General features: G+C 30.9%; 1 long non-coding RNA gene across 3 annotated transcripts; it reads left to right on the forward strand.

Moving 5' to 3' along the window:
- The first annotated feature begins 1692 nt into the window (after window positions 1–1692).
- On the forward strand, window positions 1693–4453 carry LOC109214066. Of its 3 annotated transcripts, none has more exons than XR_002066104.1 (3): window positions 1693–1933; window positions 2562–3829; window positions 4047–4453. It is a non-coding gene; the product is annotated as an uncharacterized LOC109214066 (long non-coding RNA). The 3 variants fall into 3 exon arrangements; XR_002066103.1 differs by having other exon boundaries at window positions 2562–2682; XR_002066102.1 differs by having other exon boundaries at window positions 2562–4453.
- Window positions 4454–6000: the final 1547 nt, after the last annotated feature.

The following is a 6000-nucleotide window of genomic DNA, read 5'->3' on the forward strand; positions in this document are numbered from 1 at the left end:
ACCTCGACATCACCAAAACCTACTCCAAACCAAATTTAAAGAACTTCAAAACCTCCAAAGAGCCAACTTTCACTATTAGGCGCCGAAACACTCCCGGGTCATCCAAAACCCTATCCGAACATACGCTCAATTCCGAAATCATCATACGAACCCATTAGAGCAGTCAAATCTCGATTCCAAGATTGTTTACTCAAAACGTTGACAGAAGTCAAACTTAGCCTTTTTAGCCAACCTTAAGGAATCAAGTGTCCCGATTTTAACCCGAACCCTTCCAAATCGCGAACTAACCATCCCCGCAAGTCATAAAATAGTAAAAGTACGTACGAAGAGTCTTATTTAGGGGAACGGGTTTCTAGAAAGCAAAACGACCGGTCGGATCGTTACATTAAGCCACTTGTTCGATACATTATAATTTTGGTACTAAACAATTTAATTAGAGACTAATACTCCAATCATTTTTTATTGATGAATAATGAATATTTACTACTATATATAAATGTGAAGAAGTGTACGAACACTGCAACATGTGGTTGTACAATAAGCAACAAGAATTGTATTTTCAAAACTGTGGAGTCTTTTAGGGTAATATTGTAATTTCGCTGTCATCCAAGCATTAACTGCTACTTTTCTGTGACGCATGTACTACTTTATAAATACGTGTAGAACTATTCTTTTCCATACCACTTAGACCATCTCCAATGGTACTCTATTTCTTGCACCAAATCCAAATATAGTGCAAGAAATGGTATTTTTTTGTTCCAATGCAACATTATTTCTTGCACTATTATAGAGCATGAATAGTGTTGCACCAAATTTGGTGCAACACTATTCATCACTCTATATTTTGATTTATTAATATTTTATTCAATCTTTTTATTTTTATAATTTTAATTTATCATATATTGGGTATATAATTAATTTTTATATTAAGATCTTTATAATTTTAATTTTATATCTTATTTTTTGGTATATTAATTTTTGTATATATTATATTTATATAAAATTATAAGTTAATTTTGTTATTATTATAATTGTATAAAAAGAAATATAAATATTATTTAAAAATAAAAAATGCAAATGTAAGATATCTAATGTTGCTAAAATTGAAAAGTGAAAACTAAAATTTGAAAAAGAAAATTAATAATACATAAAATAAAAATATATTATAATTAAAGTACATAAAAAGAGGATACATTAAAATTGAAATTACATTAAAAACATAAAACATAAGTTTAGTAATCCCCTATGTCATTTCCAGGTGCACCAAAATTACCAAAATACTGAGAGAACGGGGTAGAAGATTGTTGTGGTTGTGGTTGTTGAAATTGTTGACTTCTTTTATCGATTATTCGTTTTTGTTCTTGTCGCAAAAATTCACGAAGATTTGGATCGTCAATGGAATTCAAGTTCGTCAATAAAATTACATTTGACTATGATGTAACATTTATTTAATTATAATTTATCAATAATTTCACTTTTAATTAATTTATCCTTTAAAATAATTTTATAATAAATGATTATATAAGTGGTGAATGTAAATTATATATAATGAATATGGAAAAAAGAAAAAAGATAGTATTAGTTTGAAGGAAAAAAAATGAAAAATAAATAGAAGATAATAATATAATATAGAAGAGAGAGAAAATTTGGTGTAAAAAATGGTGTAATAATTGAAGTAAATTTGGTGTTAGATCATTTTGGTGTGAAATTTGGTGAAAAAAATGGTGCTAGCATTGGAGATGCCCTTAATAGTCTAAATGGTCATCTAGGCGTATTACCTCCTTTTTCCAGTTCTCTCCTTCCTCTCTCTTTCACTACTTGGTAGGAGTAATTTTTAAAAAAATTCTATATTTCTTTGATGGTGAGTATTTCTGCAGTTTTCTTCGTTCATTGCACTTTTTTGGATATATGTTAGTTTCAGCTCTCAGTTCTGGTAAGTTCCCCGGTCTATCTTTGCTTGTTGCCTTTTTGTTGGTAATTCGTGTTATATTCTACAATTTATATGAGTCTTAATAATTGTACGTATCTAATCTTCACATGCCTGCCTAAAACTTTATACCTTGATGAATGTTGATGATTTGGATAATTATTTCATGATGTCTTTTGATTAATTCTCTTTTGGTACAAATTAGCTACTCCAAAATTAAATCGTCTCATAAAAAATCTGAAGTATCAAAAGTATGAATTTTGTTTGCAAAGCTAGCCCACCCAAGATTTGTCTCGATCTCCGCTATGATTACATGCCTCTTTCCGTTCATTTTTCTAAAATTTGTTTTCTTCCAAAATTTCTCGAACTGCCACGTCGAATATATGCCTGATGTATATGCTTCACCGGCTTGTGTTTCAATCTCTTCTAAAGGATAAAACATAAGACAATATCACACCTGCATATTTTAATATTTTTCAGCCACTTGTGTTCCTTGCTTTGTTTTTGTTTAATGTGAGCATAAATAATACTATAGTTGTTGAAGTGGATTATGCATCTAAGGTGTTTGATGATATGCCTAACTCATTTTATTTGGTGTAATGGAGTTCACAAATCTTATTCTGATTATTTTCAGGTGAAAGCATATATGACAGAGGGATCAGCTGAAATAACCAACGCCCTAAGTGAGAATTCAGGTATACCTAATTTGTGATTGAAGGTTTCCAGCCTTCACAGGATTGCTGGCACCATGGAAGGTTAGTCAACTTCGCTCCACAAAATAGTAGTATTTGTCTGATCCATCACAATTGATTTTTTTTAGGATCAGCAATATGAGATGATTATATGATAAGCTTGCACAGAGTCTTAGTCTCAATTTTATGCAGTGTAGTGTCTATGTACGGTATTAAGCCTGAAATGATCAGTAATCTTTAGCAGCTTAAAAGTTGCAATGAAGAGAACTTGGTTAAAAATGTTCCTTTAAGTAACTATGCAAACTGATTTATAGTTTATCAATTAGTTCAACTTCTACAATCAATGCAAGAAAATTAGGCAGTCGAATGAGATGCTTAGAAGCAAATTACAGTAGCTTTTCTATAAAGGCCTTTATTGCTTATCTGCGAATATACTTAGGATCACAAATTTACAATCAGTTCCACAAACGTGCCATAAAAATTTATGTTACCTTCTAGAAAAAAAAGGAGGTATGAGGATTTTTCATGACTTCATATTTCAAGTTAGTTCTTGACATAGTCTAATGAAAGATGATAACATTGTAGCCTTCCAGTTGTTAGAGTGTACAAAAGATTAAGGACGACCAAAAACCTCTCTCCCTCCCTCCCCCCCCCCCCCCCTCTATCTATCTCTCTCTCTCTCTCTGTGGATATTTACTTAGTTTCTCCCATGTGAACTCTTTCCTACATGCTATCTGGTTTGGCATTGTCAAAAATTATACACAATAAACAATTAAACATCACAGTTAGTATGGTAGGATAGATTATCAAACATTATAGTGAATATAGCTTGTAATATTTATGTACATTAACCAATATTGTAGGAATAAGTTTCAAAGGAGATACTTAGAATGAATTTATTCTGCAAAACTTTGCACTTGAACTTTTTCGAAAAAAAAGTGTATAGGTGTTTTGTGCATTTGTAATTTTTTAAGTTCGTATGACATCAAATGACAATGGATTATACAATTATGAACTCGTGTTTTCTACTGCCCTTATACTAAGTATAGTGAATTTAATGCTAAAAACCTATTCCCCTGATTTCAAACACATACTTTTCTGGAAAGCTAAAGATCGATAATCCTGTTGACAAGAACGTCGCAGCATTTTCCATGAGTTGATGGAGTAATTGCTCTTCTGATGGGAGATACTTTTTTCATTTCTACAGAAGGTTAGAATGTTAAATTTGTTGTTTGTCTAAACAAGATTGATAGTTTTTCGACTAACAAGCTCTCCGCGTATAGGCAACTTGAGAGACTTTTTCTGTTATATTCTTTTACACTTGAAAGCTTTTCTATTGATTATTTATAGTTAGTATATATTCTTTTCAGTTAGAGAAATGAAAGTTTTTCTATTGATTATTTATAGTTAGTATATATTCTTTTCAGTTAGAGGAATATTGTACTACTGGAGCTTTAACGTTTTAAGCATTTCTTGGCATTACTACAGAAGGAGGTAACGAAATATAATGGTCTGCCTTATCAAAGAAGAAACCTTGAATGTTTCTGTTGGAGATTTACAGAAGATTTCTGTAGTAAGACATGACCTATCTGTGCATGAATAATTTCCTTTTTGTATGATGTATGTGCTTGACATGAATTGACAGTTGAATTTGTTCAAGGCATGAGCTATGGTCTAAAAGTAACAATTTGAGCAAAAAACAGCACCCTTATAAGTGATAATTACATGTAACCAGTTGCTTATACTATTCAATATTCGTGGCTGAGGACGTTAGAGTTCTATGGATGTAAAACTCCTTTAAGGTGAGAAAGTCTATTGAATATTGTTCAATTTAGCACTAACGGATTTCCTGCTGGCTTACTCAGTACTATACATACATGTCAAGTATCACCTGATTTGCCATATTACAATTATGAGTTAATGACACTTGGTTCTGTTACATGATAACATGATATGAATGAAAGGAAAATAAGGATAATTTTTCATATTAACTTTATTTCCATGTTATGTTTAAGAGATTACAGAGGATGTCCCTATGATGCCACATAAAGTGAAAACTTACAGTTTTCTTTCTTTGATGTCCGGGACAGGATTTTGTCGTTAAATTTCTTTTGTAAGAAAGCACGATTCTTTGACTATCTATTTTGCATTTAGCAGAGTTGTTTGAAGGCTACAATCAAATTGTGGCTGAAATAAAATTCACATATGATGCTATTGGCCAACATTATAGGAATCAGAAGCGAAGACGTATTCTGAGCTTTGTGGTCAAACAAGTTTGTGGTTTTTCTAAAGAAACATGGAGAAAAAAAAGTTACAGGAAGATTATGATTCTGTAAAATCTATTTCCTTCTTAACATGTGCAACAATCTCTCTCTCCGTGTTGCATGTACCGATGAGTTGAAGAACTGGAAGTGGAAAAAATTAAGAGGTTTATTAATTAGTGTTCGGAAAGTGATAATTTTGTTGGCCAGTTTAATATTGTTATTAATCTTGGATGCTAATTGTTTTTTATGTTTAGTGGAACATACAAAGAATGAGTTAGCGCTAAATTATAATCCTTCAAGAATAGTTATTCCTCCGACTGCTCCTTCTGATGCAGCAAACCAAGCCGGCTAGATTGCCAAATGCATCAGACACTCGTAATGCTCGAGACTCTGGAATCCTGAGGACATGGTTATGTGTTCCCTCTGAGCAGAGTTCACGAGTACAACATGATAGAAATAATAGAAGAAAGATGAATATTCTTGCTTGGTTAAGAAAAGTGAGTTAACTAACCAAAGTTTTAATTTTAATTTCTATAAGAAGCGTTGTATATACCATCACCACCATAGTTTAAAAGAAACTAAATACCCAACAAGTAGGCATGTGCATAAACTAAATACCTAATATATATGTATATATACCATGTTAAAAGTACGAAGGTACTTAGCGAAATGTCGTTCGCCTTTTTTACCCTTTAAAAATATATTATATACCGGATGAAATAGAAATTTAAGTTATTTTCCTAAAATTTAGGGCTTCAACATTAATTGTATTGTGTATATTACATACTTCCTTATTTAAAATAGGTAATCCTAATTTTTAGGACTTCAAAATCAAGTATTGAAATTTTGCCTTAAAGAATTATAAAAAGAAAGAAAAAACCACAAACATACTTCTACCACGTTTGTTTTCACATTCCTTTTATTAATAAGAGATAATGTGCCTATTATATTTTTAATTTTGGTATATTTAATAAGATACTATTAAAGAATTAATGTTTACCTACAACAAAAGACTAATTTAAAACAAACACTTTTTTCCATTTTAAACTTGATCTTTATAAACAAAAAAGAAAATCTGAAGTCCCCTAAAATTAATGTTAATTATTATTAAAAAAAA

This window comes from Nicotiana attenuata, unplaced genomic scaffold (genome assembly GCF_001879085.1).
Source record: "Nicotiana attenuata strain UT unplaced genomic scaffold, NIATTr2, whole genome shotgun sequence".
NCBI lineage: Eukaryota > Viridiplantae > Streptophyta > Magnoliopsida > Solanales > Solanaceae > Nicotiana > Nicotiana attenuata.